Raw genomic sequence first — 14,855 nt, 5'->3', positions numbered from 1 at the left:
ATTATGTCTAAATAATTCGATTATGAACTTATAAAGATTTGAATTGTAAGTTTTGAATCACATGAGTATTTGACTATTTTCGTTCTATGAATTGAGATTCAATATTGGGATTCTTGGTGTTTCTATCAAGAATTGATATATTTTGAACATGTATCCACGTTTTAAGTTCAAGACTGAATTATTGGTATTTCCAAGTGTTTTCGAGCCATGTGTCAAATTTTGAGCTTTCTTATGACGATTTGAGTTATTGGGTATATTGATATCGAAGTTGTAATGAGTCTTGGTATTTTTCGGATGGTTTTGATGAGTTAAATTGTTGAAAATATTATGTATTGAGTCTTCATATCCTTGTCCAAATGTCGAGTCGGTTATGGTTCAATGCATTGATACCTTGTTGATGTTGAGAAAGATTAAAATGTTTTGAGCTAAAATGTGTTGAGTTAGGAATCCACAAATTGATATGATTTGACAAATGAGAAAGAGATTTGATTTGATCTTTATGATAGACCCTTGTGATGTTGTGGTGGATTTCCTAACGCGTTCTGAGCTTGTCGGGGAGTAGTACTTAGCACCGAGAGGGAAATTTGGTATTTCCCCAAACCTATGTGCCACCGTAGGGTTGTTCGATGATGATATTATTGGCCAGAGAGACCGATTGTGATTATTGCAGTTTTAATGTTGTACTTCCTGGCAAAGAGTATGACGCTCCCGCCAACGGAGTTTTCAAACGTTGGTATTCCACTAGCTCACATGGGGTTGTCGGTTATAGAAAAGAATAGTGATAGGCTGGGTATCTGGAAGAAGGTCTATTCCAAAGTCAATTTCCTTTTTGGGAGAAACTCCGGGAAGGTCTTCAGGAAATACATTTGTAAATTCCCTTACTACTGAAACTAACTCGAGACTTGGGGCCTTAGAATTAGAGTCTTTGACTCGAACAAGATGGTGAACACAACCCTTAGAAATCATTTTTCTTGCCTTAAGGTGTGAAACAATTTAACCCCTAAGCGCTAAAGTAGAACCCTTCTATTCAATAACTAGTTCATCTAGAAATTGAAACTGAAGGACTCTGTTTCTGCAGTCAACTGAAGTATAGCATGAGTGGAGCCAATCCATGCTGAGAATAATATCAAAATATGTATCTCTAACTCCACAAGATCAGCTGAAGTTACTTTCTGGGATGTTGTGACTGAACAGTTCCTATATACCTGCTTAGCTACAATAGAGACACCTACTGGAGTGGAAATTGATAAGGGTTATGCTAAGGTTTCGGGACTTACTTTGAAGTTGACATATATATAGGGGGTTACAAAAGAAAGAGAAGCTCCAGATCTAATAAAGCATAAATATGTAAATGAAAGACCTGTAACGTACCCGTAACCACATCAGGGGAACTTTCCTGATCCTGCCAGGACTGAAGTGCATACAATCTGTTCTAGCGCTGACCACTGATGGCACTAAAAGTGGCACCCTGTTGAGTTAGGAGACCTTTGGGTGCCGTTGAAGAGTTAGTCTGGCCCTACTAGTGATCATTCCTACCTTTCCATACAATTGTCAAACATTCCCTCAACCTGTGGCCTGGCTTGCCACATCCAAAACACATATCGATGCCAGCCCTGTATACACCTTGATGATTTCTACCACACTTTTAGCATAGGGGATTAGTCCGACCACTGTTCACACTACCCTGAGTTTTAAAGCCTGGCACCCTATCCTGATTACCATTTCTAAACCTTGGCGCTGGAGCACTAGCTGAAGACAGGGCTAGGGATGAAGATTTCTGATGGAATTAAGGACAGTTACCACCTTTTGACCTTGGCTAAGTAAAATTAAAGCTACCTGTCCTAGCCTTCTTATTCTTCTCTCTCTCTCTTCTTAAACTTCTACTCCTCAATCTATTGATCATGGGCCATCATCCTTGAAAATTCCATATTCTTAATCAACATCATAGAAATACACTCCTTGACCAAACTATTAGCTACACTAGAGACAAACTTACTCATCCTAGATCGATTATCAGACACCAATGAGGAGCATACCTTGCTAGCTGAGTAAACTTAAGCGAATACTCTTTCACACTCATATTTCCCTGCTTCAAGTTAATAAAATCCATCACCTTAGCTTCCCTTAACTCTAAAGGAAATAACCTATCTAAAATGGTTGTAGCAAACTCCTTCTATTTAACTGGCCCTGCATCTGCGCCTGTATCTCTCTTCCATTGCTTATACAAGGCGTAATCTACTTCCTATAACTGGTAAGAACCTAACTCTGAACTCTCACTAGAAATCACACCTATAATGTCAGTTACCTGCTGAACTATGTTAACAAACTCCTACGAATCATCATCAAACTTGGATTCCGTAAACAAAGAAGGATTCATTCGGGTGAAGTCCAGAATCCTAGCTGCGGCGATATTAGTCACTGGAAAGGTTGGGGAAGTAGCCTGCTAATTATTCTGAGCTACTAATGAGTGAGATAAATTAGTTAATGCAGCTTTGAATTTGGCCTGAGAGACATGCTCGTTCAGGGGATCTTTCTAAGCAGGCGGAGGTGCAGGATGATTTCCATTTCTCCTTCCGTTATTCTTTCAAGGAGGCATGTTCTATAAATGGAAAGAAGATTGAATTTGAAAGAGCATTTAAATTGAGCTCATGATCATTCATATGACATGAATACTAAAAGAAGAGAAACATTTCCTAAAACATCTTGTAGCCTCTTTCCCATAAGTGTGGTACGCTTCACACCCCTGCATATGATTTTACTCAACGTAGCTTTAGACTCCCTAAGATACTTAAAAACCTTAGGATCTGATACCAAGTTTTGTTACGACTGGAGGCTACCTCCTTGTTGCGACAATGATGCTTATGGTCCCAAAAGACCACAAGCTAACCCATGAGCTAGTACCCGCTGTAAGTACTGCATAATAATAATAAAATACACATGTGTGGAATAACTGAATATGCCATAAGGTTTAAAAGACTAAAATATTTTTGAATCACAAGCTTGAAAACAACTACCGCAAAATAATTAACTGAAAATTGATAAAAGTAATGACAAATTGACTGACTGTCTTAAGTGTCCGAAAGCCTCTAAAACTGACTGAATAAGTGTTGATGAGATAGGCCCCAACTAACTCAAACTGACTACTAAACTGAAAACACTAAAATAAACATAATCGGTCCTTAAAATATGAGGACTCGCCATTGCTGCTACTGCTGATGCACTAGAATATCTAAGTGCGGTCGCGAACCTGAGCGTTTGTACTTATGATATGAGACATCATAGCACCTGAAATGAATATGCAGTTATCACACCCCTTATTACCAAATCAGATATAATTTAAGTTCGAAAGGGTTTTCATTATTCAAGTGACAAAATGAAGATTTGTTATGAAAAAGGATTATTTTTACATTTAAAAAATCAGAGTTGCCACTTGGCATAATCCGGTGTGCCAAGTCACCTTTAGAAAATCCTTTTCAAAATGATTTGACTTTAAAATTGGTTTGTGAATGGAGATTCGGGCTAAGGAATTCTATTGACCTAGGGGAAGGTGTCAGGCACCCCTCGATCCCATGGTTCGAGCACGGTTGCATGGTGGAAAAATATCGGCTAATTTGACATTACGAATGTATAAACCATACAAAAACACACAAAACAATCAATCAAATAATCAAAACAATCCAATAAACTAGTTTTTGGTTCAATTATTATAGTCCCAAAATAAAAGAAAATGTAGAAATATAAACCTACTCTATTCTACGCTAATCCTAAACTATGCTCCATTGCTTTCTCCACATGTCACCTCGGGCCTTCTCTTGAACATACTCCAGGTACAAAATATTTTGGGGCATTCCCCGGCAAATAAACACAAATACCTCAAGGCATTCCCCGACCAAATAGTACATTTTAATCCAAGTGCAATAAACTAGAAAACATTCAACAAATATTCCATATTCAAACATTCAACGCAAACACTTATTCCTAAATTTTGCCAACCCAAACCTATATTTCCTATCCATTTCAATGTATCATAAAGCCAACATATTCATGCTTATCCCAAATTTAACAAAACAACGAACCAAAAATTAACTACATTCAACTTTTATCCATTTCTCCATTCCCGCCCCCAAACTTCATTTTATCAATCATGCCATCAAAATTATTCCAATTAGTTTCACGTATCACCAAAATCACTTAGTCAAGCACATAACCATAACATTGTAATATAAATAAAATCCAACGACCATGATCATACCACACATATTCGCAACCAATTCAACAAATCAAAATAAAGAGAAAAGATCGAGTTAAAGAAAATGGACCTTTGACAATCTGATCTTTGTTGATAGTAAGAAAACCCAGACTTCGAATTTCCTCTGGAATAACCTCAACCGTGATGAATCCAACTCGGTAATCGAGAGATCGAACCCTAAAACTACATGTGATGAACAGATCGATACTAGAAGACTCCGAATTTCAAACCAGTAAAGAAGCATGATGAACCCAAATCAAGCAAAGTGACGGAACACCACTATACGTGAAACTATTGCAAAAGAAAAAAATTGGTTAAAATAGTGTTGATCTCAGTAAAAACTCCACGGCTGGTTCAAGCTTTCCATAGAATCTCAGTGTTTTTCAATGGATTCTACCTAGAAATCAAAGAAAAATGAAGGAATTTCGAGACTCCTTGAACTGGGCCGGGCGGATGACGAACGAAAATCAACTCCGGTCTGTTATCCCTCACAATTTCTCACTCTCGAACTCTCTTTTGTGTGTGTGTCGTGTGTTACAAAAAGAAGAAAAGAAAAGCGAAAAATAATGGTGTCTCATAGGTGTGTGCTAATGGAGAAGAAAGGAGATGAACAATGGGGTCCCTCCCTAAAATGAAAACAAAATAATATCCTCCCCTTCCTAGAAAGTTCCATTTTTTGTTTTATAGTGTATATGAAAAAAAACAAAAGAAAACAAAATGGTCCCTAGTTTAAATCTTTATTAATTAGAAAAAACAAAAAGAGAAAATGAAAAACATAAGACACGTGGGGCCCCTATATAATTGACTCCTTTTTTTCTCTTTTTTTTTTTAAATCCTATACATACGTTCCTTCATCAATTTGGAAAAGAAAATTCCCAACAAATAAAAGAAATCTTTCCAACGGACCCCCTCTTATTCCCTTTTTCTTATTTTTTATATTGTGTCTTATGTGTATGAATATCATTGGTGGCTTGTGGGTATATTTGTGTGGCATGTGTAAAATGAGGTATGGCATGTGGAAAGATGAGTGTGGCGTGTGGCAAAATGAGTAGGGCGTGTGGCCTTTGCATGCATCGAATGGAAAATGAGGGGTGAGGTGTTGAGGTGGCATGGTGAAGTGGATGCAAATAGAAATAAAAATAAAAATAGAATAAAATAAAAATAAAAAAAATAAAAATAATAATAATAAAAATAAAATAAAATAAAAAAATAAAAATAGAAATAGAAATAGAAATAATTAAAATATTATTTTTTTAGGGACAAAATTACGTGTCTACATCATGCCCCCTTTGGATGCAAACACATGGTGTTTTCATACAAAGCAGTAGACAACAAAACAAAATTTTATCCTGATCTAGCACGGAGCAAGAGGAAGGAGGGAAACCAGGGCTTGACTTAGGACATCCTACCAACCCACGTTATGAGGGAATCAAGTGACAGGTATCTCAAAAGATTAGACGGAGAGAGACTATACCGAGTTGGAGAGTCGAGTGAGGTCCCATCAAGGCTCCGATCCACAGCTCTGTTATTACATCAAAAATAAAAATTACAAGTTAAAACATAAATAATTGGAAAAATCCTATCTATGCAGCTTCTTTTGAACTCTTGACTTGAGTTTCATCGCCCTATTCTTCAGGCGGGCTCCTGACTTGCAATTTTTTCAACTTGTTACTTGGCTTTCAATTTCTTCACCTTGTTGCTTGACTTTCATTTATTCGCCCTGCTTTTCAGGCGGGCTCACGACTTGTTATTTCATCACCCTGTTCTTCAGGCGGGCTTCTGAAATCAAAATAAAAACTATAAACAAAATTAACCACAACAAAGATTAAGATAAAGAGAGATTTCATTTTTGGAAAGTAATATCGCATTTTCTAGGAGGGTGTTAAGCAGAAAGTAAAATTTCATTTTTCAGGAGGGTCCTGAACATAAAATAAAATCTCATTTCTTAGGAGGTTCCTGAACAGAGAGTAAAGTCCAATTTTTCAGGAGGGTCCTGAACACAAAGTAAGATCTCATTTTTCAGGACGGTCCTGAACAGATAGTAAATTCCCATTTTTCAGGAGGGTCCTGAACAGAAAGTAAAATCCCATTTTCATAAGGGTTTTCAAGAGGGTCCTGAACAGAAAGTAAATCTCATTTTTCAGGAGGGTCCTGAACATAAAGTAAAATCTCATTTTTCAGAAAGGTCCTGAACAGAAAGTAAAATCTTATTTTTCAGGAGGATCCTAAACATAAGGTGAAATCCCATTTTTCAGGAGGGTCCTACATAGAAAGTAAATTCCCATTTTTCAGGAGGGTCTTGAACAGAAAGTAAATTCTCATTTTTTTAGGAGGGTCCTGAAGATAAAGTAAAATCCGATTTTTCAGGAGGGTCCTGAACAAGAAGTAAAATCCCATTTTTCAGGAGGGTCTTGAACAGAGAGTAAAGTTCAATTTTTTAGGAGGGTACTGAACAGAAAGTAAGATTCCATTTTTTAGGAGGGTCCTGAACAGAAAGTAAATTACCATTTTTCAGGAGGATCCTGAACAAAAAGTAAATTCTCATTTTTTCAGGAGGGTCCTGAACATAAAGTAAAATCCTATTTTTCAGGAGGGTCCTGAATAAAAAGTAAAATTCCATTTTTCAGGAGGGTCTTGAACAGAGAGTAAAGTTCAATTTTTGGGAGGATACTGAACAGAAAGTAAGATCCCATTTTTTAGGAGGGTCCTGAACATAAGGTAAAATTCCATTTTTTAAGAGGGTCCTGAACAAAAAGTAAATTTCCATTTTTTAGGAGGGTCCTGAACAAAAAGTAAAATTCCATTTTTCAAGAAGGTCCTAAACAAAAAGTAAATCTCATTTTTCAGGAAGGTCCTGAACAGAAAGTAAAATCCCATTTTTCTAGAGGGTCTTGAAATAAGGTAAAATCCCATTTTTCTAGAGGGTCTTGAACAGAAAGTAAATTCCCATTTTTTAGGAGGGTACTGCACAGGGAGTAAAATCCCATTTTTTAGGAGGGTCCTGAACAGAAAGTAAGATCCCATTTTTCAGGAGGGTCCTAAACTGAAGGTAAAATCCCATTTTTTAGGAGGGTTCTAAACAGAAAGTAAATCCCATTTATCAGGAGGGTCCCAAACATAAATTAAAATCCCATTTTTTAGGAGGGTCCTGAACAGAAAGTAAAATCCCATTTTTCAGGAGGGTCCTGAACATAAGGTAAAATCCCATTTTCAAAAGGGTCCTGAATAGAAAGTAAATTTCCATTTTTTAGGAGGGTCCTGAACAGAAAGTAAATTCCCATTTTTCAGGAGGGTCCTGAACATAAAGTAAAATCTCATTTTTCTGGAGGATCCTAAACAGAAAGTAAAATCTCATTTTTCAAGAGGGTCCTGAACAGAGAGTAAAGTCCTTTTTTTAGCAGGGTCCTAAATAAAAAGTAAGATCCCATTTTTCAAGAGTGTCCTGAATAGAATGTAAATTCTCATTTTTCAGGATGGTCCTGAACAGAAAGTTAAATCCCATTTTTTAGGAGGGTCCTGAACAGAAAGTAAATCCCATTTGTTAGGAGGATCCTGAACATAAGGTAAAATCCTCATGGATGTGTTTTTCCAATGGTAACTGAATTAAGTGAAGTGAATTTGCCCCTGTTTCAACAAAGAAAATTTGTTAGTTAAAAAGTTAGTGGTGGCTTGCAACACTTGGATTCCCAGGCATCTGCTCCAGCATTTATTTCTTTCATCTCTATTTCAGATCACTGACACTTTCCCCTATCTTGTTGCATCATTGACCTAGACCAGATCGAATGAAATGACTTTGACTCAAAAACCAAGTTTCCATTTTACCATGCCTTTGAGATACACCCTTTTCTAAATCTGAATACTCCCACAAATCTAGTAGTTTGTCGGTTGATAGACTTTCTTTTCTTTGTGTTGAATTACGATCATATTTCTTTAATGTTTTGGTCCTTGTCTTTTCCTCATACAATTGGAAAGACTGATAGCAAGTTTTGAAATCCCTTCTCACTTATTTTGACACAGGCTTGACTTAAAATATAAAGAAATGATGGTGACTTTTATTTTGATAAATGACCTAAAGAGACAAAAATATGAATACGTAAATAAAAGAAAAGGGCAATGTCCCTTATTCAAAAAGAAAACTTATCTGAATACGGCGACCAACATCAATGAGTATGACATGCATTTTGGATTAAGCTGCCTAATCTTCCTATCCAAACTTCCCATTTGTTGTTGAGTTCGTGCCTTTGTTGTTGAGCCGCTTTTTCAAATCCATTGAACTCATATATCTCATTCAATTGACGTCCTCTTGAAAGACTTTCACCAATAAATCTCTTTCCTTTTCACTTTCTCTCAAACTCGCTATCACCTTATGGTGCCCATGAGGGTTTTCACCAATAATACTCTCTTATTTTTAATTCTCTTAACTACCCATCACCTTATGGTGCCCATGAGGGTTTTCACCAGTAAGACTCTCATATTCTTATTTCTCTCGACTCATCATCGCCTTATGGTGCCCGCGAGGGTTTTCACCAATAAGACTCTCTTATTTTATTTCTTTCCTGATTTTTTATGCTGAGAAAGACAAGTTTTCCCAAAATGTATCATCACATCCATTGCATGCTTAGCCTTAACATTCTCAAAGATTGATATAAAGGTCTTTCTTTGGTTGTAACTTGGTTTTTGGATAGGGTTAGAAAGAAAGGATGGCATGCGGCCCAAACGACACTTAAAATGGGGTGGAAACTTACAACTTTTGAAATCGACTCAAACAATGAGGATTAACATATGCCCCAGTTTTTGTCGATCGGTTGACTCTAAAAATTTTATTTGGTTGGACCAAACCTAAAATAAGGCATCCTACGTATCTCACTCTCGAGAGAGGAGAATCAAATCATTTAGGCATTTCATCAAACACTTGAAATTCATGGTCTTAAGCATGGGAAAATTTTAAACATGTAATAGCGACATATCTGCAGTACTAAAATCATTGATTAAGATTTAACATGCGAATAAGCACCATTCAAATGTGTCAAGGCTAATTCCAATGAAACCACATGATAAACATAATTTGAAATCCAAGTTTATAATATCTTCATGAAGATAACTCACAATAATAAGTAAAAATCATAACTTTAATCTTGAAAATGGGTTCTTGAAGTTCATGGGTGATAAGGACCCATGAATGAACATCTAACATACCTTAAAAGTTTGAATCATTGAAAAGAAACACAATTTCTTAAACTTTCTTAGAGATCCTTGAATTTGGGAACTTGTTTTCTTGATTTTTCTTGAAAGGAAAGGAGTTTAATGTTATGGACTAGGGAAGAGATTAGGGTTTTTTGAGAGTAAAATTGGGGATTTTGGGCATCATATGCCTTAACTGAAGCCAAATCATGTGTTAATACGGATTAGGTCAATGGGAAAAGATAAGACTGCCCTTCTGTAATTTAAATTCATAACTGGGACACCGATTAGGCCATCACCGTGATGCTCCATGATGCCATCATTATTCCACCATGACGCAGTGCAATATCATTGAGCTTCTAGAGTTGAAATCTAAACACGGCCCAAACCTCATCTGAAAAATCCAAAACTTCCTCAAGATATGCTCTTTACACTCCTGAACATAAATTAACTCAAAAACTTACATCTCGGGATCGGAAAGGTCACTTTAAAATTAAATGAAGTTAAGAAGCCAAATAAAACTAAGTGCCCAAAACTTAGCTAAATTTTCAGGTTTTAAGCCTCTTGTGCATGCACTATAAGCTTAGATAAGACTAATACGGGGTATTACATCAGCATAAAAAAATCCCTCCAACGACTCTCCAGTCAAATGGCTTAGCAGATATGATAAACAAAACTCTAGTTGAGAGGATTAGATGTATGCCTTTAGATGCTAAGCTGTTAGATTTCTTTTGGGCAGAAGCACTTAATACTGCTACTTATGTTATTAATTTATATCCTACTATTTGTTTGGATAGTGATGTCTCTAACAAAGTTTGATCTGATAAAAATGTTTATTATGATTATCTTAGATTCTTTTGGTGTAAAACTATTATGCATATTCCTAAGGATGTGATTTCAAAGTTGGATGTTAAAACTAGTAAATGTATCTTTGGCTATAGTCAAAATAAATTTTTCTATCATTTCTATGAACTAGTTGAGAAGATACTTTTTAGAAACTGTGATGTTGTGTTCTTTGAAGACTAAACAATTGAATATTTTGACAATGCTGTGAAAGTTGATTGTTAGAGCAGTGAGAGCTTAGTTGATATTGGTCTAATTCCTTTGGCTATTGCACCTGAAGAAAATCTTTGTAATAATCAAAATCACGTTGCTAATGAAGAGAATGATCATGTTTAGAATGATTTCATTAATTTTCTAGTGCAAGATGACGTGGTTTATCATCAACCAATTATTTATGCCTGAAAGAGTTCTCTTAGACAATTCTACTAGAGAGAGAATACCTTCATTTTGTTATTCTTCCAATGAGTATGTAGTTTTGAATGATAGGGAGAACCTGAGATTTTTGATGAGGATATATATGTTTTTATTCTATGGAAGATAAAATTGAATCCTTGTATGATAACCATACATCTGACTGGGTTAAGTTAACTGAAGATAGAAAAGCCTTGAAAACTAGGTGGGTTTTTTTGGTAAAACATGAAGATGGTAACCCAGTTCCATGATACAAGGCTAGATTAGTTGTAAAGGGATTTAACCAATAAAAGGTAGTTTATTTTGATATGATATTCTCTCTTGTTGCGAAGATGTTATCCATTCGTGTAGTTCTATGCTTGCATGCAAGTCAAGATTTAGAGGTTGAGCAAATGGATGTTAAAATTGCTTTTCTCCATGGAGACTTAGATGAATAAATTTAAATATATTATCCAAAAATTTTGAATCCAAAGGGAAAAATAATTATATTTTAAAATTAATGAAGAGCTTGTATGGTTTGAAACAAGATCCCAGGCAGTGGTACCGAGAGTTTGGTTCTTTTATGAGTCTGCAAGGCTTCAAAAAGACTTCTTCAAACCGTTGTATTTTTGTGCAAACATTCTCTGATGTCAACTTTATTATTGTATTTCTTTATGTTCATGACATACTTATTGTTGGTCAGAATGCTTGCAGGATTCAAAAGTGGAAGCAAGACTTGAGTAAGCCTTTTTCTATGAAAGACTTAGGACCAACAAGACAGATTTGTGGCATGCAGATGGTCCATGAAAGACACTCGTAGAAGTTACGGTTATCACAAGATAAGTATATTCATAAGTTATGAACATTCAACATAGATAAGGCTAAGGTTGTTAGTACACCTTTAGCTATGCACTTCAAATTGAGTATGAAGTAGTATTCTTCTAGTGATGATGAGAATAAATATTATAATGATCTTCCAAGTAATTTTCATTCTTTTTATACATTTATATATTTTCAACATCTATACCAAGTCATTTAAAACTTGTTGGGATAGTTAATTCGGTCATCAGACAGTTTGTTTGATTTTTTAAACCAATTCTCTATTTTGGAGCTTTCTATATTAAGAAATAAGTTGGACCTAAAATTCAGTAGAACGGTCTCACATGCTAATTTTGACAGTTGTATTATCTCCAGAATATCAATTTTAGGCTAAAGTAATATTTGGTTTGTGTCCCGAGACTTGACTCATTTTGGACTGTAAGGTGGAAACTGGTTAAAACAACCCTTAGGTATTGGACCCACATCTATATAAATGACTAGGGATAGAAATTTTGATGACGCCATTGAGTTTGTAACGTTAAATATAGTTTGGTAGCATAGTTCATTTGCACTCACGGTATTTTGAATGAGTACAGAGGGGTCGATATATTGGCCACATGTTGGTTCATGCTAATGCTGGTATCATCACCTTGGCCATCTAGGTAGTGTCTCCTTGGAGTGCCTTGGGTTTTCTAGGTAAGTAGGCTGACTTTGAATGCCATATCTCAAGTGAGGCCCTTGGCAATGCCTTTTGCACTTTGTAATAGGTTGTCTTGGTATGCCAGCACTCAAGCAAGGCCCTTGGCTACCTAGACGAGGCCGCCATGGTCCTAGTGCTATTTAGGTGATAGGGTTGGTCCTTTTAAGGCAATGTCCCACTATTTTTAGGGTATTTTATTGAGTTAAAAAACTATTAAAGGCCTTGGGAGCTTATTTAGTGTAAGGGTTTGGCTTGCTAGTGTTGGGGTTGATCTAAAGGTGAGGTTGTGACTGTTCCCTTGAATTTATTCTTGTAAGATCCATCTAAATTCTAGTTTTAATTTTTTATTTAATTCTAAAGTTTTTGAATAATGTTAGGGGTCGATTTGTGGCTTATTTGAGCATGGATTTCACCCAAACTTTGGGGTAAATGATCCTAGATCTATGAAGGATGCATTGATGGTTTTGATTTTATGATTCCACAAGCGGACCCGAAGTGGTATTTTTAGTTTGATACCCAAGGAATTTATATGTAATATGCATATCATTATTCTTATTGTAATGCACTGATTATAAATGGCAGCATGCTGAGGCTAATAAGATGGGAAAAGCTTCATAGTAATGGACTTTCTCGAGCTATCAGTGGCATCCAAGTAGGCTAGGATTACTTTCTTCTTAGATGATCTGTATTATGGTATTATGGTATTAGTGTAGTATTATGCCAGTGATGGGTAGATATTTATGATTTGTGTACTAGTTCAGTATTTTGTGAGTCAAAGTTAGTTGGTTTGGGCCTTTTTTATATATAGAAATTGGCCTTGTTTCCCCTATTTATGGTTAGAATGTGATGCTTTAGGGATAGCGTTGGAATATTCAAGACCTCAGAATGATATTTTAGGACCTTATCTTAGTTTTGGGATAAATGCTTGCCATAGTTAGACCTTCAAGACTACTAGCAGACCCTATCGGCCCTTCCTTAGGCAAAATAGTTGAACTAACTCCTTGTAGAACTCCCCTCTACATCCTCTTAAACTAAACTTTGAGCTTTATGATGACTTGGACCATCTCATGAACTTTGGTTAATTTTCTATCCTTGATAAAGTATCGTTCTAGCCTCAAGATCTATAATTTGGATTGTTTAATTGATATTAGTTTCCTTATGAATTCGATTGTATTACTTGGGGTCCTAAATACTAAATAGGTGTGATGGAAAGTTATGGCCTTAGAATATTTTTACACTTAGCATACTTATTAAGTTTCGATTCAAGTTCTACAATTAGTTGATCTCTTGTTGTCTATTATATTGAGGTTATTGATGGCATAGTTACACAAGGCATAATTTTCTAGTTCCCATTCAAGGCAGAAATTCATGATCTGTATACGATATTTTATTATGATTATACTATTCATAGTTCTTATTCAAGTTTGGGATTTATGGTACTGTCATGCCTCAAATCCTATTGAGGTGGACAGACACTTATAGCCGTAAAGGCACGAGAGCACCAACCCATAACTATGTACTTCTCATGCATGCAACTATGACAATCTATGATTCTACCAAGTATGGATATGATGCATTGATGAAAATAAATCATGTAGCCAAGCTTAAAATAGATATACAAGACTTGGTCGTTGGGCCCACAATTTCTAAAAGACAACACACTACCATGTTTTAACTTTATATTGGTAAAAGATACATAGACTTAGTTAAGGTCGAGAAAATCGCCTGCCTCACTCTTAACTACTATACAATGCCAAAACATATATAATGGACTCAGAAAGCCTTGAATTAATTTGTATCTCACCAATAGACGTTCGATGTCCTATGCTCATATTGGACAAGAGTATTAATTGAAGCATTTTTTCCTGAAGCATGAAATGCATGTCTTCCGTGAGGGACGTCAGTAATAAAGTATGTTCTGAATATGTCTAAAAATAACTATAAATAACATAAAATCTCAACTAAAATCAGGTACATGTGTATAATATTGCTAATAGACAACCTTTATATATACTTGTGGAAAAGTGTACATTAAATTTCTTTATTTAGGTTACCTTTATTCACTTTATAATCTTTGTAAGTCATGTGATACAAATGACCAATTGATCAGTGGTAAAGATACAAGTTGGGATCAGTCCATGCTTGGCCTATGCCCCTGAGCTACCACCCATATATAATTAGATTGGGTTTGGTCTATTCTAGGCTTTTGCCACTAATCTGCCACTCACATATAAAGAAATAGGGATCCGCCCATACTAGGCTTTCACCGCTACCACCTGTGCATAACCAAATTTGCATTCCTTAGCTTATTTTATCTTTAAGATTGTTAATTTGGTGGTCATAAAATTATTAAGCTTTGCGACAAGAGTCCACCAGTAAAAGACACTTAAATAAACACTTGATGTAGAAAGAATGAGGTAGGGAGTAGGTTTTACACAAATGAAATATTAGAAGTTGAAATTAGACATGGGTCTTATTTGATTAAAAAGAGAACTCACAAAACTTTCTAATGAAAGTAGACATACAAACTTAATAATAAGCATGTATTGAAGTATTTTAACACATTAGGGAGTGGAACAAAGTCATTATCTACATCGAAGATCGTATATTGCCACCATGTATTATTTACTATAGGATAACTTTAAAAGCTTACATATTAACACACGTGTTAAA

At 35.6% G+C, this 14,855-nt stretch overlaps 1 long non-coding RNA gene across 1 annotated transcript; it reads right to left on the bottom strand.

Moving 5' to 3' along the window:
• Positions 1-2,942: 2,942 nt before the first annotated feature.
• LOC124886726 lies at positions 2,943-4,921 on the bottom strand. The gene is made up of 2 exons (XR_007044000.1): positions 4,320-4,921; positions 2,943-3,285 (listed from the first exon to the last, which is right to left on the bottom strand). It is a non-coding gene; the product is annotated as an uncharacterized LOC124886726 (long non-coding RNA).
• Positions 4,922-14,855: the final 9,934 nt, after the last annotated feature.

This window comes from Capsicum annuum, chromosome 8, assembly GCF_002878395.1.
Source record: "Capsicum annuum cultivar UCD-10X-F1 chromosome 8, UCD10Xv1.1, whole genome shotgun sequence".
NCBI lineage: Eukaryota > Viridiplantae > Streptophyta > Magnoliopsida > Solanales > Solanaceae > Capsicum > Capsicum annuum.
The sequence above is the reverse complement of the archived record's forward strand: the minus strand, read 5'-3'. Positions and strand labels throughout refer to the sequence as shown.